We start from the raw sequence: 26165 nt of genomic DNA, 5'->3' as shown, positions 1-26165 counted from the left end.
TTTTTATAGTAATACCTATTATAATTGGTGGATTTGGTAATTGGCTCATACCATTAATTATTGGTGCACCAGATATGGCATTCCCACGAATAAATAATATAAGTTTTTGATTATTACCACCTTCACTAACCCTTCTTCTAACATCTTCTATAGTAGATAACGGTGCTGGTACAGGGTGAACAGTTTACCCCCTCTTGCAGGAGCTATCGCACATGGAGGAGCATCTCTAGACCTGGCTATTTTCTCACTTCACTTAGCAGGTGTATCATCTATTCTTGGTGCAGTAAACTTCATTACAACAGCAATTAATATACGATCAGAAAGTATAACTCCAGATGCAAACACCTTTATTTGTATGATCCATAGCTATTACAGCTCTTCTCCTCCTTTTGTCACTTCCAGTATTAGCAGGAGCGATTACTATACTACTAACAGATCGAAACTTAAATACATCATTTTTTGACCCTGCGGGAGGAGGTGACCCATTTCTATATCAACACTTATTTTGATTCTTTGGGCACCCAGAAGTTTACATTTTAATTCTTCCAGGGTTTGGAATTATCTCTCACATTCCAGAATGAGATTTTCACTCTGCAGCGGAGTGTGCGCTGATATGAAACTTCCTGGCAGATTAAAACTGTGTGCCCGAACGAGACTCGAACTCGGGATCTTTGCCTTTCGCGGGCAAGTGCTCTACCAACTGAGCTGCCGAAGCACGACTCACGCCCGGTACTCACAGCTTTACTTCTGCCAGTACCTCGTCTCCTACCTTCCAAACTTTACAGAAGCTCTCCTGCGAACCTTGCAGAACTAGCACTCCTGAAAGAAAGGATATTGCGGAGACATGGCTTAGCCACAGCCTGGGGGATGTTTCCAGAATGAGATTTTCACTCTGCAGCGGAGTGTGCGCTGATATGAAACTTCCTGGCAGATTAAAACTGTGTGCCCGAACGAGACTCGAACTCGGGACCTTTGCCTTTCGCGGGCAAGTGCTCTACCAACTGAGCTGCCGAAGCACGACTCACGCCCGGTACTCACAGCTTTACTTCTCCCAGTACCTCGTCTCCTACCTTCCAAACTTTACAGAAGCTCTCCTGCGAACCTTGCAGAACTAGCACTCCTGAAAGAAAGGATATTGCGGAGACATGGCTTAGCCACAGCCTGGGGGATGTTTCCAGAATGAGATTTTCACTCTGCAGCGGAGTGTGCGCTGATATGAAACTTCCTGGCAGATTAAAACTGTGTGCCCGAACGAGACTCGAACTCGGGACCTTTGCCTTTCGCGGGCAAGTGCTCTACCAACTGAGCTGCCGAAGCACGACTCACGCCCGGTACTCACAGCTTTACTTCTGCCACTACCTCCTTTCTTTCAGGAGTGCTAGTTCTGCAAGGTTCGCAGGAGAGCTTCTGTAAAGTTTGGAAGGTAGGAGACGAGGTACTGGCAGAAGTAAAGCTGTGAGTACCGGGCGTGAGTCGTGCTTCGGCAGCTCAGTTGGTAGAGCACTTGCCCGCGAAAGGCAAAGGTCCCGAGTTCGAGTCTCGTTCGGGCACACAGTTTTAATCTGCCAGGAAGTTTCATATCAGCGCACACTCCGCTGCAGAGTGAAAATCTCATTCTGGAAACATCCCCCAGGCTGTGGCTAAGCCATGTCTCCGCAATATCCTTTCTATCAGGAGTGCTAGTTCTGCAAGGTTCGCAGGAGAGCTTCTGTAAAGTTTGGAAGGTAGGAGACGAGGTACTGGCAGAAGTAAAGCTGTGAGTACCGGGCGTGAGTCGTGCTTCGGCAGCTCAGTTGGTAGAGCACTTGCCCGCGAAAGGCAAAGGTCCCGAGTTCGAGTCTCGTTCGGGCACACAGTTTTAATCTGCCAGGAAGTTTCATATCAGCGCACACTCCGCTGCAGAGTGAAAATCTCATTCTGGAAACATCCCCCAGGCTGTGGCTAAGCCATGTCTCCGCAATATCCTTTCTTTCAGGAGTGCTAGTTCTGCAAGGTTCGCAGGAGAGCTTCTGTAAAGTTTGGAAGGTAGGAGACGAGGTACTGGCAGAAGTAAAGCTGTGAGTACCGGGCGTGAGTCGTGCTTCGGCAGCTCAGTTGGTAGAGCACTTGCCCGCGAAAGGCAAAGGTCCCGAGTTCGAGTCTCGTTCGGGCACACAGTTTTAATCTGCCAGGAAGTTTCATATCAGCGCACACTCCGCTGCAGAGTGAAAATCTCATTCTGGAAACATCCCCCAGGCTGTGGCTAAGCCATGTCTCCGCAATATCCTTTCTTTCAGGAGTGCTAGTTCTGCAAGGTTCGCAGGAGAGCTTCTGTAAAGTTTGGAAGGTAGGAGACGAGGTACTGGCAGAAGTAAAGCTGTGAGTACCGGGCGTGAGTCGTGCTTCGGCAGCTCAGTTGGTAGAGCACTTGCCCGCGAAAGGCAAAGGTCCCGAGTTCGAGTCTCGTTCGGGCACACAGTTTTAATCTGCCAGGAAGTTTCATATCAGCGCACACTCCGCTGCAGAGTGAAAATCTCATTCTGGAAACATCCCCCAGGCTGTGGCTAAGCCATGTCTCCGCAATATCCTTTCTTTCAGGAGTGCTAGTTCTGCAAGGTTCGCAGGAGAGCTTCTGTAAAGTTTGGAAGGTAGGAGACGAGGTACTGGCAGAAGTAAAGCTGTGAGTACCGGGCGTGAGTCGTGCTTCGGCAGCTCAGTTGGTAGAGCACTTGCCCGCGAAAGGCAAAGGTCCCGAGTTCGAGTCTCGTTCGGGCACACAGTTTTAATCTGCCAGGAAGTTTCATATCAGCGCACACTCCGCTGCAGAGTGAAAATCTCATTCTGGAAACATCCCCCAGGCTGTGGCTAAGCCATGTCTCCGCAATATCCTTTCTTTCAGGAGTGCTAGTTCTGCAAGGTTCGCAGGAGAGCTTCTGTAAAGTTTGGAAGGTAGGAGACGAGGTACTGGCAGAAGTAAAGCTGTGAGTACCGGGCGTGAGTCGTGCTTCGGCAGCTCAGTTGGTAGAGCACTTGCCCGCGAAAGGCAAAGGTCCCGAGTTCGAGTCTCGTTCGGGCACACAGTTTTAATCTGCCAGGAAGTTTCATATCAGCGCACACTCCGCTGCAGAGTGAAAATCTCATTCTGGAAACATCCCCCAGGCTGTGGCTAAGCCATGTCTCCGCAATATCCTTTCTTTCAGGAGTGCTAGTTCTGCAAGGTTCGCAGGAGAGCTTCTGTAAAGTTTGGAAGGTAGGAGACGAGGTACTGGCAGAAGTAAAGCTGTGAGTACCGGGCGTGAGTCGTGCTTCGGCAGCTCAGTTGGTAGAGCACTTGCCCGCGAAAGGCAAAGGTCCCGAGTTCGAGTCTCGTTCGGGCACACAGTTTTAATCTGCCAGGAAGTTTCAAATCAGCGCACACTCCGCTGCAGAGTGAAAATCTCATTCTGGAAACATCCCCCAGGCTGTGGCTAAGCCATGTCTCCGCAATATCCTTTCTTTCAGGAGTGCTAGTTCTGCAAGGTTCGCAGGAGAGCTTCTGTAAAGTTTGGAAGGTAGGAGACGAGGTACTGGCAGAAGTAAAGCTGTGACTACCGGGCGTGAGTCGTGCTTCGGCAGCTCAGTTGGTAGAGCACTTGCCCGCGAAAGGCAAAGATCCCGAGTTCGAGTCTCGTTCGGGCACACAGTTTTAATCTGCCAGGAAGTTTCATATCAGCGCACACTCCGCTGCAGAGTGAAAATCTCATTCTGGAAACATCCCCCAGGCTGTGGCTAAGCCATGTCTCCGCAATATCCTTTCTTTCAGGAGTGCTAGTTCTGCAAGGTTCGCAGGAGAGCTTCTGTAAAGTTTGGAAGGTAGGAGACGAGGTACTGGCAGAAGTAAAGCTGTGAGTACCGGGCGTGAGTCGTGCTTCGGCAGCTCAGTTGGTAGAGCACTTGCCCGCGAAAGGCAAAGGTCCCGAGTTCGAGTCTCGTTCGGGCACACAGTTTTAATCTGCCAGGAAGTTTCTTATCAGCGCACACTCCGCTGCAGAGTGAAAATCTCATTCTGGAAACGTCCCCCAGGCTGTGGCTAAGCCACGTCTCCGCAATATCCTTTCTTTCAGGAGTGCTAGTTCTGCAACGTTCGCAGGAGAGCTTCTGTAAAGTTTGGAAGGTAGGAGACGAGGTACTGGCAGAAGTAAAGCTGTGAGTACCGGGCGTGAGTCGTGCTTCGGCAGCTCAGTTGGTAGAGCACTTGCCCGCGAAAGGCAAAGGTCCCGAGTTCGAGTCTGGTTCTGGCACACAGTTTTAATCTGCCAGGAAGTTTAATCTCTCACATTGTATGTCAAGAAAGAGGAAAAATTGAATCATTTGGAACACTAGGTATAATTTATGCTATATTATCAATTGGACTAATAGGATTTATTGTATGAGCACACCACATATTTACAGTAGGAATAGACGTTGACACACGAGCTTACTTTACATCAGCAACAATAATTATTGCTGTACCTACAGGAATTAAGGTATTCAGATGATTTGCTACACTATATGGAACTAAATTCAAAATCAATCCACCACTATTATGAGCTTTAGGATTTATTTTTCTATTCACAATTGGTGGACTATCAGGGTTAGTATTAGCAAACTCATCACTTGACATCATATTACACGATACATATTATGTAGTAGCCCACTTCCATTATGTATTGTCTATAGGAGCAGTATTTGCAATCATAGGAGGTGTTATTCAATGATACCCATTATTTACAGGATTAACTATAAATAATACATAATTAAAAATCCAATTTACAATTATATTTATTGGGGTAAACTTAACATTCTTCCCTCAACACTTCCTAGGACTAGCAGGAATACCACGACGATATTCAGATAATCCAGATGCATATACATCATGAAATGTAGTGTCAAGAATTGGATCTACAATTTCTATTGTAGGAATCATTATATTTATTGTAATTATATGAGAAAAAATGGTTACAAACCGAGCAATCATATTTAGAGCTAATATAAGAAGATCAACAGAATGATTACAAAATAACCCGCCTGCAGAACACAGCTACTCAGAACTACCATTAATTTCTAGATTTCAATATGGTTGATTAGGGCAGTAGATTTAAGCTCTACAAATAAAGGTTTGACCTTCTATTAGTAAATTTATTAATGGCAACATGATCAAATTTATCCCTTCAAGATGGAGCTTCCCCATTAATGGAGCAACTATCATTCCTCCATGATCATACTATAGTCGTATTATTATTAATTACAGTAATTGTAGGTTATGCTCTAAGTTATATATTATTTATTGCCTATACGAACCGAAACATACTTCACAGACATTTAATTGAAACAATCTGAACAGCACTGCCAGCAATTACACTAATTTTCATTGCACTCCCATCATTACGACTACTATATTTACTTGATGATTCAGTAGATGTAATAATCACAATTAAAACAATTGGACGACAATGATACTGAAGATATGAATATTCAGACTTTATAGATGTAGAATTTGACACTTATATAACACCAGAACAAGAAATTGAAAATGACGGATTTCGACTCCTAGATGTAGATAACGGAACTATGCTACCAATAAATACAGAAGTACGAGTATTAACAAGAGCATCAGACATTCTACACTCATGAGCAGTACCTGCATTAGGGGTTAAAATTGACGCAACGCCAGGTTAACTAAACCAAGGAACATTTACAATAAACCGACCTGGATTGTTCTTTGGACAATGCTCAGAAATCTGTGGAGCGAACCACAGATTCATACCAATTGTAATTGAAAGAGCTTCAGTAAACTTCATTTCAATCTTTATTATAATACTATTTAATAATTTCATAGGATTATTCCCTTACATTTTTACTAGAACAAGACACTTAGCATTAACATTTGCAATCGCGCTACCTATATGATTAAGATTTATGTTATTTGGATGAATTAATCATACCAATCATATATTTACTCACCTTGTTCCTCAAGGAACACCGCCTGCATTAATATCACTTATAGTATTAATTGAAACAATTAGAAATGTCATTCGACCGGGTACATTTGCAGTACGACTAACAGCAAATATAATTGCAGGACACTTACTATTAACATTACTAGGAAATACAGGACCATCTATAGCAATAAACTTAATTTCACTATTAATTATTGGACAAATACTTCTATTAATTCTAGAATCAGCAGTAGCAATAATTCAAGCTTATGTTTTCTCAATTTTAAGAACTTTATACTCTAGAGAAGTATACTAAACCTATGTTAACAACTCACTCAAACCACCCATTCCACTTAGTAGATTACAGACCTTGACCATTAACAGGAGCAATTGGAGCAATAGTTTTAGTATCAGGATTAGCAAAATGATTTCACCTATTTAACATTAACTTATTTATAATTGGATTTGGAATTACCTTACTAACTATAATCCAATGATGATGAGATGTAGTACGAGAAGGACCATACCAAGGACTACATACAGGATTTGTATCAATTGGATTACGATGAGGGATACTTTTATTTATTGCATCAGAAGTACAATTCTTCGTTTCATTTTTCTGAGCATTTTTTAGAAGAAGACTAGCATCTACTATTGAACTAGGAATACTATGACCTCCAATAGGAATCCAACCTTTTAATCCTATACAAATTCCATTACTTAATACAGCTATTCTTTAAGCATCAGGAGTAACAGTAACATGAGCACATCATAGTTTAATAGAATCTAATCATACTCAAGCATTACAAAGACTATTCTTCACAGTATTACTAAGACTATACTTCACTATACTTCAAGCATATGAGTATTGAGAAGCACACTTCACAATTGCAGACGCAGTTTATGGATCAACATTCTTTGTTGCAACAGGATTCCATGGGCTACATGTAATTATCGGAACAATCTTCTTATCAACATGTCTACTTCGACATTCAATAAACCAATTCTCACCAAGACACCACTTTGGATTTGAAGCAGCAGCATGATATTGACACTTTGTAGACGTAGTGTGATTATTCTTATACATCTCTATTTATTGATGAGGTAGATAATTGTTTTTTTAGTATAAATAGTACATTTGACTTCCAATCAAGAAGCTTGATATTAATCAAGAAAAACAATCCTAATTTTATCTACAAGAATTTTTATTAGATTTATTATTCCGATAATTGTTATAATCCTTGCAACAACACTATCAAAAAAATTAATTAATGACAGAGATAAAAGGTCACCATTTGAGTGTGGATTTGACCCAAAAAGATCAGCACGAATACCCTTCTCACTTCGATTCTTCTTAATTGCAGTAATTTTCTTAATTTTTGACGTTGAAATCGCACTAATCCTTCCAATTGTAATTATTTTTAAAACTTCAGATTTTATAATCTGAACAATATCAACAATATTTTTTATTATAGTATTACTAGGAGGACTATACCATGAATGAAACCAAGGAGCCTTACAATGAGCAGAATAAAGGGTTGTAGTTAACTATAACATTTGGGTTGCATTCAAAAAGTATTGATATAATCAATCAACCTTAAATAGAATAAGAAGCGAAATATTGCAGTCAGTTTCGACCTGGAAGGTTGGTAAATAAAATACCCTTATTCTTATTAATTGAAGCCAAAAAGAGGCGTATTACTGTTAATAATATAATTGAACTATAAAGTACCAATTAAGGAAATGTAAAGTCAATACAAAAGCTGCTAACTTTTTATATTAGCGGTTAAATTCCGTTAACATTTCTAAAATTTATTTAGTTTAAATAAAACATTACATTTTCACTGTAAAAATAATATATGTATATTTATTAATACCCAAAAGTAAAAATACTTCCTTAACATCTTCAGTGTTACGCTCTAATCATAAGCTATTTAAGTAAACGAAAAATAATACCACCAAAATAAACATTCAAAAAATAAAAGTTAAAAGATAAATCTTAAAATTAGAATCATATGAACCTTGTATATAACCAATTAAATAAATAAATAGTCTATATACACCTTGACCACCAAATAATTCACCCCAACCATGATCAAATGATTTAGATGAATAATAACCCAATTTTAAAGGAATATATCTAATAAACTTAGATGAAAGAAAAAGTATAAACCACACAGAACCAGCAAATCTGACAAAAGAAAGTATACTTAAAGAAAATAAATTTTGAGAAAAATCAAAATTAGAAATAAGATAACCTAAATAACCACCCGATACAACTACAGTAATAGTTAAAAAACTTTAAATAATAGGGCAAAGCAATAACATCAGGAATAGGAAAAATTAATCAAGACAAAAGACTGCCACCAAAAACAGCAACCAATTATAAACCAATTATACCAAACGAAATATAATATCCCTTATCATCAAAAGAAAATCTAGAATAAAAATTATTATCACCAGACATTGAATAATAAAAAAGACGAAAAGAATAAGAAGCAGTTAAGCCAGTAGAAAAGAAATAAAGAAAAAAAATTAAACAATTAATTCATCTTAAACAAACCATTTCAAGAATTAAATCCTTTGAATAAAAACCAGCTAAAAATGGTATACCACACAAAGACAAACTAGAAACATTAAAACAAACTGAAGTTAAAGGCATAAAATTAACAATAGAACCTATAAAACGAATGTCCTGAGAATCCTTTAAATTATGAATTATTGATCCTGCACACATAAACAATAAAGCCTTAAATAAAGCATGAGCTAATAAATGAAAAAATGCAAGTTTGGGGTAACCCAATTCCAAAATTCTTATTATTAAACCAAGTTGTCTTAAAGTAGAAAGAGCAATAATTTTCTTCAAATCAAATTCAAAATTCGCCCCTAAACCAGCCATAAATACAGTTATACAACCAATTAAAAGCAAAAATCAACCACAATTATAAGTATCTAATATTGGTCTGAAACGAATTACTAAATAAACCCCAGCATTAACAAGAGTAGAAGAATGAACCAAAGCAGAAACAGGAGTAGGAGCAGCTATAGCAGCAGGAAGCCAAGAAGAAAAGGGAATTTGAGCTCTTTTAGTTATAGCTGCTAAAACAATTAATATAGTAATAAGCTTTATTTCAAAAGAATTAGAAATAAAATCATAATAATAAATGTAATTTCAACCACCAAAATTTAATATTCAAGCAATAGAAATTAAAATAGCAACATCACCATTACGATTAGAAAGTGCAGTTAATATACCCGCACTATAAGATTTCACATTTTGGTAATATATAACTAAACAATACGAAACTAAACCTAAACCATCCCATCCTAATAAAATTCTAATCAAATTAGACTAATAATTAGACTAATAATTAAAAAACCTATAGAAAGAATAAATATTAAATCAATAATAATAAAACGATTTATATTTTTTCTCCCGATATATAGTCCTCTCTATAATAAATAACCAAAGAAGAAATATACATAACCAAATACATAAAAATAAGAGACACTCAATCCAAAATTAAAGTCATAACAACCATAGAACCATTTAAATTAAAAAGTTCTTATTCAACAAAAACTCTATAATCAATTATTAAATAATAAATACCCAAAATAAAAATTACAGTTCTAGAAAAAAATAAAGAAAAAAACTCAAAGAACAAATAGAAAACAAATTCACGGCCTAAGATGAAAAAATTCGTATCATTGATTCCACAAAACAACATTTTTAATTAAAATACTTAAGCTACCTAAACAAAAAAATACTTCCCCTTTAAACAAAGAATTTTTAAAGGTAATCAATGTAAAAGTAAAAGATGATATTCACGAAAATAACCAAGAGAACAAGTATAAACACCAGAATAATAATTACCATGTTGAGAATAAGAATACATGTATAAAGTATAAACAGCTCTAAAAAAAGACAAAAAAATTTAAGCAAAAAATCAAAAAGAAGATCAAGACATAATTCTATTTAATAATCTAAGTTCACCTACCAAATTTAAAGAAGGAGGAGCAGCTATATTAGAAGAGCTCAAAAGGAATCATCATAAAGCCATTCTTGGTATCAAATTAATTATACCCTTGTTAATTAATAATCTTCGTCTACCTAAACGCTCATAAATAATATTAGATAAACAAAATAAACCAGAAGAACACAAACCATGACCAACCATTAAAGAAAGAGAACCTATACAACCCCATCAATTCATAGTCATCAATCCTCCAATAACTATTCTTATATGAGCAACAGAAGAATATGCAATTAAAGACTTTAAATCAACCTGACGAAAACAAATAAATCTAACAATAACCCCACCAGATAAGCCTAAACACAATCAAAAATAATTAAACTTTAAACCCAAATAAGAAATAACCTTCGTAACACGAAAAATACCATAACCACCTAACTTTAATAAAACACCAGCAAGAATCATTCTACCTGAAATAGGGGCCTCAACATGAGCCTTAGGAAGCCATAAATGAACCAAAAATATCGGCATCTTAACTAAAAAGGCAAGAATTATAAACACATAAAATATAAAATAATAAGAACCAAAATCAACCAATAAAGGAAAGTACAAAGTATTAGAAAAATCATAAACCCTAAATAAAACTAATAAGAAAGGCAATCTAGCAACCAGAGTATAAAAAATTAAATAAACACCAGCCTGTAAACGTTCAGGTTGATAACGTCAACCTAAAATCAAAAGTAAAGTAGAAACTAATCTAGCCTCAAAAAAAATATAAAAAGAAACAAGACTCAATCTAGCAAAGGAACAATAAAGCATAATCATTAAAATTAAGCATATAAAGACAAAAAATTAGAATGATAAGAACTTAAATAAACTGAACCTCTAGCAGTAATTATTAAAGAACAAATTCAAAAACTAAGCAAAATCAAACTAAAAGAAAAATAATCAATACCAAAATAATATCTAATCATATTCAAATCCGCATATGAATAAACACAAACCATAAAAACAAAGCTAGACATAAACATTAAAGAATGAACCAATCATCAACAATTATTAACCAAACAAAGAGGGATCAAAAAAATTGTTATAAATAAATACTTTAACATAAAGATAGACCAAAAGAATTAAAAAAATCATTCCCATTAGTACGAATTATTGAAACTAAAATAGAAAGACCTAAAGCACCTTCACAAACAGAAAAACCCAAAAAAATAAGGAAAAAAATAATCATAATCAAACTCAATAAGAAAAACAATAATTAATATAAATAAAGAAAGAACAATATATTCTAATCTCAAAAGAACCATTAATAAATGGTTACATTTAGAGGAAAAAACATAAACACCAGCAAAATAAATCAATTCTTGGTGTTATATTAGTTCTACTTATTATTATTACGAGAATTGCATCAAACGAAATATTTCAACCTAAATCAATTATGATAATTATTACCTTAACTATAGGAATATTTATTATATCAATATTAATTATACTAGATATAACAATATTTATAGACATTTTCAAAAATACTAAAACTATAAATATTGATAATTCAATCAAGTATCAAGAAATAACAATATCTTTAGAAAAACTATATAATAGACCAACATTTATTATTACAATAATGATAATAATTTATTTACTTTTGGCACTATTAGTAGTTGTTAAAATCACCAATATTAACCAGGGGCCTATTCGTAAAATAAGATAATTTACTAATGAATAAACCCTTACGATTAAGACATCCTATAATTAAAATCATTAATAACTCTTTAGTTGATTTACCTGCACCAACAAATATTTCATTTTGATGAAATTTTGGGTCCCTACTAGGACTATGTTTAGTAATTCAAATTGTAACTGGACTATTTTTAGCTATACATTATACATCAAATATTGAAATAACGTTTAGTAGTGTAGTTCACATCTGCCAAGACGTAAATAATGGTTGAATTATTCGAACCTTACATGCAAATGGAGTTCCATATATTTTTTATTTGTATTTATTTACATGTAGGATGAGGAATTTACTACGGATCCTACATATACATGCACACCTGAATAATTGGTACAGTAAATCTATTCTTAGTTATAGCAACTGCATTTATAGAATACGTTTTACCTTGAGGTCAAATATCATTCTGAGGTGCGACAGTAATTACTAATTTATTATCAGCAATTCCATATTTAGGAACAGATTTAGTTCAAAGGGTATGAGGAGGGTTTGCTGTTGATAATGCAACATTAAACCGATTCTTTACATTCCATTTTGTACTACCGTTTATTATTGCTGCCATGGCAGCAATTCATTTATTTTTCCTCCACCAAACAGGGTCTAATAACCCTTTAGGACTAAATGGAGATATTGGAAAAGTTCCGTTCCACCCATACTTTACTTTCAAGGACTCTATTACATTTGTATTAATAACATCATTATTAATTATTTTATGCTTGATTAATCCTTACCTTCTAGGGGATCCAGATAATTTTGTACCTGCTAACCCATTAGTAACTCCCGTCCATATCGAACCAGAATGATATTTCTTATTTGCATATGCAATTCTACGATCAATCCCTAATAAGCTAGGGGGTGTTATTGCACTATTCTTATCAATTAGAATCTTAATAATTTTACCATTTTATAATAAAACACCATTTCGAGGTATTCAATTCTATCCTATTAATCAAATTTTATTCTGAATTATAGTAGTTGTTGTAAGCTTATTAACATGAATTGCTAAACGACCTGTTGAAGAACCTTACATTATAACAGGACAAATCTTAACAATTATCTACTTTACATACTTCTTAATTAATGTACATATTGCAAACGCATGAGATAAACTAATTAAGAATTAATAAGTTAATTAGCTTAGGAAACGCATATGTTTTGAAAACATAAAACTTGGAGTTTAACTCTTCTATTAACTTTTCTTGAAAATTTTCACTAAATATATGAAATAAATAAAATCTTTAAACCGACAAAGAAAATAAAAAAATTTAAAGATAAAGGCAAAAAACTTTTTCAAGCTAAGTACATTAACTTATCATAACGAAAACGTGGTAATGTTCCCCGAACTCAAATAAACCCAAAGGACATTACAGCAAGCTTAATAAAAAATATAAAGGAATAAAAATCACCACCTAAAGAAATTAAAGCTAATACTATTCTTATAAAAACAATTCTTGTATACTCAGCTAAAAAAATTAAAGTAAATCCACCTGCACCATATTCAATATTAAAACCTGAAACTAACTCAGATTCACCTTCGGCAAAGTCAAAAGGAGTACGGTTAGTTTCAACTAAACAAGAAGCAAAACAAGCTAAAGCTAAAGGAAAAGAAATAATAATAAATCAACAATAAAGCTGTTAATTTATAAAATCAAACATGTTAAAACTACCAATTAAAATAATTAAAGATAGTAAAATTAAAGCCAAACTAACTTCATATGAAATTGTTTGAGCAACAGAACGAAGAGAACCTAATAAAGAATAATTTGAATTAGAAGACCAACCAGCAATTATAACAGTATAAACACATAATCTAGTACAACACAAAAAAACAAAAATCCATAAAAAAAGAACACATATAGGTCAAGTAAGGGAAAATTACTCAAACAGCCAAGGAAATTATTAAATTAAAAACAGGAGAAAAATAATAAAGTAAATAATTAGATATAATAGGAATTGGCTGCTCCTTACAAATTAACTTAATAGCATCACTAAAGGGCTGAGGAATTCCTACAAAACCTACTTTATTTGGGCCCTTTCGAATTTGGATGTAACCTAAAACCTTACGCTCTAATAAAGTTAAAAAAGCAACACTAATTATAACAACAATAACTAATAAAAGATAATTCAAAATAAACATAAATAAATCATAAAGTATCATTACTATTTGTAGAAAATATCTACATAAATTAATTCTAAATTCAACACATTAATCTGTCAAAATAGTGATTTAATTAATATTAATGAAAAACATAAAAAATATTTTAACCATATGGTCCTTTCGTACTAATATGAATCAATAATCTTAGGATAGAAACCGACCTGGCTCACGCCGGTCTGAACTCAGATCATGTAAGAATTTAAAGGTCGAACAGACCTAATCACTGGGCTACTGCACCCAAAATTTTTCTTAATCCAACATCGAGGTCGCAATCTGCTTTCTCGATATGAGCTCTCAAAAACAATTACGCTGTTATCCCTAAGGTAACTTAATCTTATGATCATAAATTATGGATCAAAACAACAAACATAAATAAATGATATAATAATGAAGAGTTTATTTATTCTTCGTGTCACGCCAACAAAACATCATCATTAAATATAGAAAGACAAACAAAAAACTATATAAAAATAAAATGTTAAGCTCTATAGGGTCTTCTCGTCCTAAAGAAAAATTTAAGCCTTTTGACTCAAAAGTTAAATTCAAAAATTTATTAAGAGACAGTTGATTTCTGGTCAAGCCATTCATTCCAGCCACTAATTATGAGACTAATGATTATGCTACCTTTGCATGGTCAAAATACCGCGGCTCTTTAAAAATCTGCTCAGTGAGCAGGCCAGACCTCAAAGTATTTTCAAGAGGACATGTTTTTGATAAACAGGCGGAAATCAATTTTGCCTAGTTCCTTATAATAAATTCACAAGGTAAAAATTATGTACAAATAAATATACTAATTCTATCATACTTACAAAAATTTTAAAATTAAATAAATAATCTTAATAAAAAACCTAAAATAATTATAAAATCAAAATAAAAAATAATGAACTAAAACGTAATCTTAAAGATAGCTGGTTTAAAGCTTACTATTATATTTTATAAAACAAATTATAGGTTATTAACTTCAAAGCTTATCCCTTAAAGAATAAATAAGTTAACATTTATACTTAAAAAATTAAATAAAAACAATTAACTTCAAAAATTTAATTTTTTCTTAAGAAACTAGATATCTTGGGAAACGATTAACATCTCATTTCTATTAATAATTTAATAATAATTATGACACATTAACTATAAATTATTTATAAATCAACCCAAATCTAGAGAAGTAAAATAAATACTCAAATTTTGATAAACCCTGATACAAAATGTACAATAAATAAAATCTACTTTTAAAAATTTAAAATAATATTTCATAAAACAATTACATTACCAATAAACTATAATCTAAAATATCAATTCTACAAAATATACTAAGACAAAAATCGACAAAAATATTTTAATCAAATAATTAAATAAACAAAAAATAAATATAATAAAATAAATAATCAAGATATCCTGATTTGCACAGAAAAATATTCAGTGTAAATGAAACACTTTACTAATAAGTTATATCTTGAAACTCTTACTAGATACACTTTCCAGTACATCTACTATGTTACGTCTTATCTCATCTAAATTGAAGCTAAATTAAAACAATAAAATAGAATAATCAATAATGAGAGCGACGGGCGATGTGTACACACCTCAGAGCCAATATCAGTTAAATTAAATTACTATCAAATCCACCTTCATTAACAGTATTTCACCATCAAATCCGTTACAAACAAAAATCTATTGTAACCCACCTCCTCTTAACTATAAGCTGCACCTTGACCTGAAATAATTTATAATTATAAATCTTGAGAATTATAACTCTAAAAAGATTCTCTGATAACGGAGATATACAAACAAATAAATCAAGTAGAGTAAATCGTGTATTATCAATCACGGGGTAGGTTCCTCTGAATGGAATGAGATACCGCCAAATCCTTTGGGTTTAAAGACCTTAACTAATAGTACCCTGGTAAATATAATTAACATTTAAAATAATAGGGTATCTAATCCTAGTTTATTATTTAAATTTCACAGATTCATAAATAGAGCTATAAATAAATTTTAACATTTCACCTTACAAATTTATATTTTAACCCTAAAAATATAAACAACTGTATTAACCAATATTATTCACTTGTATCAATCGTATAACTGCAGCTGCTGGCACGAATTATGCCGATACTAAATTAATTGCTAAATCCAAAATCACTTGATAATTAAATCAAATTACTGCAAAATAGAACATTTAGTTTAACAAAACTTACAAATAATACAAAGAAAAAGTGAATAAATAAGCAAGAACAAAACTTTTGGAAACAAAATAAAAAATTCAAATATTTTTTAAATTAAAAAAAATAAAAGATTCAAATATTTAAAGAAAAAAAAGAAAAAGAACACACATAGTGACCAAAAAAAAAAAGAAACGCGCCCTCGAATGACCACAACAACTTCACTATTATATATAAATAAAGATTTATATGGAACATGTATACCAATAAATGTATTATATTCTTTCTTATTTAATCTTTCTTTTCACTAATAATAAAGAAAGATTAAGTAATAGAATAAATATATTTTATACAATTATGTAAATTAATGTATTATGTTATTAATATAAAATTAACTTTATATTAAGTTAACTTAAATATTAATTAATTAAATAATCTAATAATAGAAAATATATATAATTATATTATTATAATTAATATAATTATTTATATTAATATAATATTTTATATTAATAATATAGATTATATTTATTATATCCAATTATAATAATATTTAATATTAATTTACATATTATTATATAATTTATAATATAATAATTTCTTTTAAGCTAAAAACATAATTAGCTATAATCCTAGGTAAATAAATGTATTAAAATAATCACTTAATAATAATAAAATAACATTATAAGTATTTAAATTTAATTAAATGTAATATATTAATATAAATTATTTATTGTATATAATATATAATTTATGCTCAAATTATCCCAACCGAGATAAATTAATTAGAAATAACCAAGATAATTCATAAACAAATTTTCAAAAAAAAATTTTAATTATATATTAAATAAAAAAAATGAAGTGACTGATTGAAGGGTTACCTTGATAGGGTAAATCAAGTAAATAAAAATTACCTTCATTAAAAATTACATAAGACAGGATTAAGCTACCTCCTTTAGTATTAAAACCTAACGTTCATCATACACCTTAATGTGAAAAGGTAAGCTAAACAAGCTAATGGGTTCATACCCCATTTATAGAGGTATCAATCCTCTCCTTTTTAATGACCAACAACTCTACAAAACTTCTCTTCCTATCAACATTAATGATAGGAACAATCCTGTCCATTTCATCAAACTCCTGATTTGGAGTTTGAATAGGACTTGAGATCAACTTATTTTCATTTATTCCGCTCCTAACAAGAAATAAAAATATAATTATAAATGAATCATCAATTAACTATTTTATTGTCCAAGCAATAGCATAGACAATACTATTATTTTCAATTTTGCTGATCCAAATAAAATATGCAATAGGATGAGAAACAGAATTTATTCCATCAATAATAATCAGATCTAGATTATTATTAAAGATCGGGGCTGCACCTTTCCATTTCTGACTTCCAGAAGTAATAGGAGCTTCAAGATGAAATAACTGTTTAACACTAATAACATGACAAAAAATTGCCCCAATAATGGTGTTATCTTATTGTATTCAATTAAGAACTTTCGTTTGAACAATTATCATTCTGAGAATTATTATTGGGGCAATAGGTGGTTTAAATCAAACATCTCTATGACAACTTCTAGCATATTCCTCAATTAGACATTTAGGGTGAATAATTAGATCTCTAACAGTTAGAGAAAACATCTGAGAACTATTTTTATTATTTACTCTCTATTAAGATTAATTATGGTCTTATTATTTAAGCAAATAAATCTATTTTTTATAAACCAAATTTATTCAGCCAGAAATATAAAAACTGAAATTAAATTCATAATATTTTTATCTCTTCTGTCTCTAGGTGGTTTGCCACCATTCCTTGGATTTCTACCAAAATGAATTGTAATACAATCATTAATAGAAAATAATGAAACAACTATTATAACCATTATGGTAGTATTAACCACAATTACACTTTATTATTATATACGTATTAGATTCTCAGCCCTAATTATATCATACACAGAAAATTCATGATCTATAAAAATAAAGTCTCAAAAATCAAGAATTATTCTCCTCATAACAGTAATAAATTCAACAATAGGATTAATCTCATCATCAACCTTGATCTCATTATACTAAGGACTTAAGTTAACTAAACTAATAACCTTCAAAGTTATAATTAAAAGAATAATCTTTCAGGCCTTAGTAAAATTTCACACCTCTAGAATTGCAGTCTAGAATCATAATTGAATATAAGGCCTAAACATCATGGTAAGAGAGAAACATCTCATAACTAGATTTACAGTCTACCACCTTAAATTCAGCCATCTTACCGCAAAAATGATTATTCTCAACAAACCATAAGGATATTGGTACTTTATACTTCTTATTTGGAGCGTGAGCAGGAATCGTAGGAACATCAATAAGAATACTTATTCGTGCTGAACTCGGCCAACCAGGATCTCTAATTGGAGATGACCAAATCTATAATGTTATTATTACAGCACATGCATTTGTAATAATTTTTTTATAGTAATACCTATTATAATTGGTGGATTTGGTAATTGGCTCGTACCATTAATAATTGGTGCACCAGATATGGCATTCCCACGAATAAATAATATAAGTTTTTGATTATTACCGCCTTCACTAACCCTTCTTCTAACATCTTCTATAGTAGATAACGGTGCTGGTACAGGGTGAACAGTTTACCCCCCTCCTGCAGGAGCTATCGCACATGGAGGAGCATCTGTAGACCTGGCTATTTTCTCACTTCACTTAGCAGGTGTATCATCTATTCTTGGTGCAGTAAACTTCATTACAACAGCAATTAATATACGATCAGAAAGTATAACTCTAGATCAAACACCTTTATTTGTATGATCCGTAGCTATTACAGCTCTTCTCTTCCATTTGTCGCTTCCAGTATTAGCAGGAGCGATTACTATACTACTAACAGATCGAAACTTAAATACATCATTCTTTGACCCTGCGGGAGGAGGTGACCCAATTCTATATCAACACTTATTTTGATTCTTTGGGCACCCAGAAGTTTACATTTTAATTCTTCCAGGATTTGGAATTATCTCTCACATTGTATGTCAAGAAAGAGGAAAAATTGAATCATTTGGAACACTAGGTATAATTTATGCTATATTTTCAATTGGACTAATAGGATTTATTGTATGAGCACACCACATATTTACAGTAGGAATAGACGTTGACACACGAGCTTACTTTACATCAGCAACAATAATTATTGCTGTACCTACAGGAATTAAGGTATTCAGATGATTAGCTACACTATATGGAACTAAATTCAAATTCAATCCACCACTATTATGAGCTTTAGGATTTATTTTTCTATTCACAATTGGTGGACTAACAGGGTTAGTATTAGCAAACTCATCACTTGACATCGTATTACACGATACATATTATGTAGTAGCCCACTTCCATTATGTATTATCTATTGGAGCAGTATTTGCAATCATAGGATGTGTTATTCAATGATACCCATTATTTACAGGATTAACTATAAATAATACATGATTAAAAATCCAATTTACAATTATATTTATTGGGGTAAACTTAACATTCTTCCCTCAACACTTCCTAGCACTAGCAGGAATACCACGACGATATTCAGATTATCCAGATGCACATACATCATGAAATGTAGTGTCAAGAATTGGATCAACAATTTCTATTGTAGGAATCATTATATTTATTGTAATTATATGAGAAAGAATGGTTACAAACTGAGCAATCATATTTAGAGCTAATATAAGAAGATCAACAGAATGATTACAAAATAACCCACCTGCAGAACACAGCTACTCAGAACTACCATTAATTTCTAGATTCTAATATGGCAGATTAGTGCAGTAAATTTAAGCTCTACAAATTAAGGTTTGACCTTTTATTAGAAAATTTATTAATGGCAACATGATCAAATTTATCCCTTCAAGATGGAGCTTCCCCATTAATGGAGCAACTATCATTCTTCCATGATCATACTATAGTCGTATTATTATTAATTACAGTAATTGTAGGTTATGCTCTAAGTTATATATTATTTATTGCCTATACAAACCGAAACATACTTCACGGACATTTAATTGAAACAATCTGAACAGCACTACCAGCAATTACACTAATTTTCATTGCACTCCCATCATTACGACTACCATATTTACTTGATGATTCAGTAATGCAATAATCACAATTAAAACAATTGGACGACAATGATACTGAAGATATGAATATTCAGACTATATAGATTTAGAATTTGACACTTATATAACACCAGAACAAGACCTAGAAAATGACGGATTTCGACTCCTAGATGTAGATAACCGAACAATTCTACCAATAAATACGGAAGTACGAGTATTAACAAGAGCATCAGACGTTCTACACTCATGAGCAGTACCTGCATTAGGGGTTAAAATTGACGCAACGCCAGGTCGACTAAACCAAGGAACATTTACAATAAACCGACCTGGATTGTCCTTTGGACAATGCTCAGAAATCTGTGGATCGAACCACAGATTCATACCAATTGTAATTGAAAGAACTTCAGTAAACTTATTTATCAAGTGATTATCTAAGCTAATCTAAGGAGTTAGTTAAAATATATAACATTAGAGTGTCAATCTAAAATAACTAAACAATTAGTACACCTTGAAATACATCAGATGACTGAAAGTAAGTAATGGTCTCTTAAACCAAAAAATAGTAAATTAACGACTACTTCTGATGGGGAAATTTAATCCAAATCCCTCAAATATCCCCTCTCATATGATTCTCCCTATTCATTATATTCTCGGCTACATTAATTTTATTTAATCAAATAAACTGTTTTTCATTTAAACCAAATCTTATTTAAAGAGCAGAAAAAAAAGAACAATTGATATAAAAAACTTAAATTAAAATTGATAACAAATTTATTTTTAACATTTGACCCATCAACTAATATCTTCAATTTATCATTATATTGAACTAGAACATTCTTAGGATTATTATTAATCCCATCAATGTTTTGACTTACACCATCACGAATTAATATTATTTGAAATAAACTAAACTTAACCTTACACAATGAATTTAAAACATTACTAGGACCAAAATCATTTAATGGAACAACATTCATCTTCATTTCAATCTTTATTATAATACTATTTAATAATTTCATAGGATTATTCCCTTACATTTTTACTAGAACAAGACATTTAGCATTAACATTTGCAATCGCTCTACCTATATGATTAAGATTTATGTTATTTGGATGAATTAATCATACCAATCATATATTTACACACCTTGTTCCTCAAGGAACACCGCCTGCATTAATATCATTTATAGTATTAATTGAAACAATTAGAAATGTCATTCGACCGGGTACATTAGCAGTACGACTAGCAGCAAATATAATTGCAGGACACTTACTATTAACATTACTAGGAAATACAGGACCATCTATAGCAATAAACTTAATTTCACTATTAATTATTGGACAAATACTTCTATTAATTCTAGAATCAGCAGTAGCAATAATTCAAGCTTATGTTTTCTCAATTTTAATAACTTTATACTCCAGAGAAGTATACTAAACCTATGTTAACAACTCACTCAAACCACCCATTCCACTTAGTAGATTACAGACCTTGACCACTAACAGGAGCAATTGGAGCAATAGTTTTAGTATCAGGATTAGCAAAATGATTTCACCTATTTAACATTAACTTATTCATAATTGGATTTGGAATTACCTTACTAACTATAATCCAATGATGACGAGATGTAGTACGAGAAGGAACATACCAAGGACTACATATAGGATTTGTATCAATTGGATTACGATGGGGGATAATTTTATTTATTGCATCAGAAGTACTATTCTTTGTTTCATTTTTCTGAGCATTTTTTAGAAGAAGACTAGAACCTACTATTGAACTAGGAATATTATGACCTCCAATAGGAATGCAACCTTTTAATCCTATACAAATTCCATTACTTAATACAGCTAATCTTTTAGCATCAGGAGTAACAGTAACATGAGCACATCATAGTTTAATAGAATGTAATCATACTCAAGCATTACAAGGACTATTCTTCACAGTATTACTAGGACTATACTTCACTATACTTCAAGCATATGAGTATTGAGAAGCACCCTTCACCATTGCAGACGCAGTTTATGGATCAACATTCTTTGTTGCAACAGGATTCCATGGGCTACATGTAATTATCGGAACAATCTTCTTATCAACATGTCTACTTCGACATTCAATAAATCAATTCTCACCAAGACACCACTTTGGATTTGAAGCAGCAGCATGTTATTGACACTTTGTAGACGTAGTGTGATTATTCTTATACATCTCTATTTATTGATGAGGTAGATAATTGTTTTTCTAGTATAAATAGTACATTTGACAGCCAATCAAAAAGCTTGATATTAATCAAGAAAAACAATCCTAATTTTATCTACAAGAATTTTTATTAGATTTATTATTCCAATAATTGTTATAATCCTTGCAACAACACTATCAAAAAAATTAATTAATGACCGAGTAAAAAGATCACCATTTGAGTGTGGATTAGACCCAAAAAGATCAGCACGAATACCCTTCTCACTTCGATTCTTCTTAATTGCAGTAATTTTCTTAATTTTTGACGTTGAAATCGCACTAATCCTTCCAATTGTAATTATTTTTAAAACTTCAGATTTTATAATCTGAACAATATCAACAATATTTTTTATTATAGTATTACTAGGAGGACTATACCATGAATGAAATCAAGGAGCCTTACAATGAGCAGAATAAAGGGTTGTAGTTAACTATAACATTTGGGTTGCATTCAAAAAGTATTGATATGATCAATCAACCTTAAATAGAATAAGAAGCGAAATATTGCAGTCAGTTTCGACCTGGAAGGTTGGTAAATAAAATACCCTTATTCTTATTAATTGAAGCCAAAAAGAGGCGTATTACTGTTAATAATATAATTGAACTATAAAGTTCCAATTAAGGAAATGTAAAGTCAATATGAAAGCTGCTAACTTTTTATATTAGCGGTTAAACTCCGTTAACATTTCTAAAATTTATATAGTTTAAATAAAACATTACATTTTCACTGTAAAAATAATATATGTATACGCAATTATACGCAATTATGAGAATCTCTTCAGAAACAGTAGGAAATGATGGAGTGAGCATTGGCATGATTAAGAACGTCGTAAACACTATTACTCCAGTTATCACAGACATCTTCAACCTGTCTCTTGTCAGTAGCACATATCCTACTGAGTGGAAGCAAAGTTTAATTCAACCTATACCCAAGACTGACAACCCTAAGTCGCCAGGTGACTACAGGCCGATCAGCATACTACCTGCAATATCTAAAGCCCTAGAATACATCGTCCATGAACAGCTGACGGATTACCTCAAAACTCATAACATCCACGACAAATATCAGTCAGGCTTTCGAAAGCACCATAGTACAGCAACTGCATTAATCAAAGTAACTAATGACATTAAACATGCTATGGACAGACGTGAAGCTACCATCCTAACACTGCTTGACTTTAGCAAGGCTTTTGATACAGTTGACTTTGATATATTACTAATTAAAATGAAGCAGCTGAATTTCTCAAACAGCACAATACACTGGTTCGACAGCTACCTCAAAAACAGAAGTCTACAAGTCATTTGTGGGTCGGAAAAGTCATCATGGAAAAACGTGCGCTCTGGAGTTGCCCAAGGCTCCGTCCTTGGTCCATTACTCTTCTCACTGTACATTAATGATATTTCTCCAGTGATTCACTCCTGCAACTACCATCTATATGCCGACGACATCCAACTGTACATAAGTGCAAGCCCCAAGAACATTGCTGACGCAGTAGCGAGTATGAACGCAGATCTTTGTTCTGTTTCTCGATGGGCACAGAACCTAGGTCTGAAACTAAACCCCAAGAAATCACAGGTCATACTTATATCTCATCCAAAGTTAATCAGTCAGTACTTTCGCGAAACAGTCCCTCAAATACTCCTCAATGGTACCCAACTACCATACCAAAAACAGTAAAAGACCTTGGAATAATCTTGGATGACCACCTAAACTGGGAAGAACAAACAGTCACAGTTTGTCGGAAATCGCTCTCCTCCCTACATGCAATTCAAAATTTTAGAAAAACATTTCCAACCCATGTTAAACAAAAATTAGTCCAAACACTAGTCTTGCCTAATCTTTACTACTGTGATGTAGTTCAACACGGCACAAATAGTGAAAATTCGAGATGCCTCGAGCTAGTGATGAATGGTTGCGTTAGATACGTATGCAATATACAGTTGTATGATCATATCAGTCCTTCATACTCCCAGCTAGGTAGGATACGCCCACATAAGGCATGCGATCTCCACACGATGTGCTTACTTCAACGATTTCTTAGCCACTGGTGCCCCCAAGACTTATCTTCTCACATTAAACACCTATCATCCTTCCACAACCGCAATACCAGATCGGATACGTCTAGCATCTTGGCTGTACCTTTACATAACACAAAATCTTTCTCCATGTCATTTTCCATCTCAGCCAAACGACTATGGAACGCGCTCCCCTGTGATCTGCGTCTTATTCAGAACCACTTAACATTCAAGAGGGAACTCAAGACTTACATATTAGGGACGGTATAGCCACCATTGTTGTGCCCCTCTCATCTTTTTCTTTCTGCTCTCCATCATAGCTTCGAATTTTACCATTCTATATCTCTTCCTCTAACCTATCTACCTCTTCTATATCTCTTTCACCCCATTCTATCGTCTTATGTCTCTTCTTGATGAGAATAACTCACAAGCTGCGAGAATATAACGAGAAAATTCCCAACTAGCAATAGGACTGACATTCATAAAAGAAAAATATGTTTACTTTCATATACATAGTCATTATTAGTATTATTCTTGATTGTTATAATTATTTTTTGATTGTTATAATTATCATTGTACTACTTTTATAATCTCTATTTTTTTCTTTTACATTAATACTGTATAACATGTTATATGCCCTTAATGTTCTGTAGAAACTTCAATTTGTTGAATCTGAGTATGCCGGGTTAGGTGTAAGAGAGGGCGTGAAGGCCCTAATCTTGCCAGGTAAAATAAATGCATAAATAAATAAATAAATAAATATATGTATATTTATAAATACCTAAAAGTAAACATACTTCCTTAACATCTTCAGTGTTACGCTCTAATCATAAGCTATTTAAGTAAACGAAAAATAATATCACCAAAATAAACATTCAAAAAATAAAAGTTAAAAGATAAATCTTAAAATTAGAATCATATCAACCTTGTATATAAACAATTAAATAAATAGATAGTCTATATAAACCTTGACCACCTAATAATTCACCCCAACCATAATCAAATGATTTAGATGAATAATAACCCAATTTTAAAGGAATATATCTAATAAACTTAGTTGAAAGAAAAGGTATAAATCACATAGAACCAGCTAATCTGACAAAAGAAAATATAATTAAAGAAAATAAATTTTGAGAAAAATCAAAATTAGAAATAAGATAACCTAAATAAGCACCCAAAACAACTACAGTAATAGTTAAAAACTTTAAATAATAGGGCAAAGCAATAACATGAGGAATAGGAAAAATTAATCAAGACAAAAGACTGCCACCAAAAACAGCAACAAATAATAAACCAATTATACCAAACGAAATATAATAACCCTTATCATCAAAAGAAAATCTAGAATAAAAATTATTATCACCAGACATTGAATAATAAAAAAGACGAAAAGAATAAGAAGCAGTTAAGCCAGTAGAAAAGAAATAAAGAAAAAAAATTAAACAATTAATTCATCTTAAACAAACCATTTCAAGAATTAAATCCTTTGAATAAAAACCAGCTAAAAATGGTATACCACACAAAGACAAACTAGAAACATTAAAACAAACTGAAGTTAAAGGCATAAAATTAACAATAGAACCTATAAAACGAATGTCCTGAGAATCCTTTAAATTATGAATTATTGAACCTGCACACATAAACAATTAAGCCTTAAATAAAGCATGAGCTAATAAATGAAAAAATGCAATTTTGGGGTAACCCATAGCCAAAATTCTTATTATTAAACCAAGTTGTCTTAAAGTAGAAAGAGCAATAATTTTCTTCAAATCAAATTCAAAATTCGCCCCTAAACCACCCATTAATATAGTTATAC

This window comes from Schistocerca cancellata, chromosome 4 (genome assembly GCF_023864275.1).
Source record: "Schistocerca cancellata isolate TAMUIC-IGC-003103 chromosome 4, iqSchCanc2.1, whole genome shotgun sequence".
Taxonomy (NCBI): Eukaryota; Metazoa; Arthropoda; class Insecta; order Orthoptera; family Acrididae; genus Schistocerca; species Schistocerca cancellata.
This window is presented reverse-complemented; position numbering follows the sequence as displayed.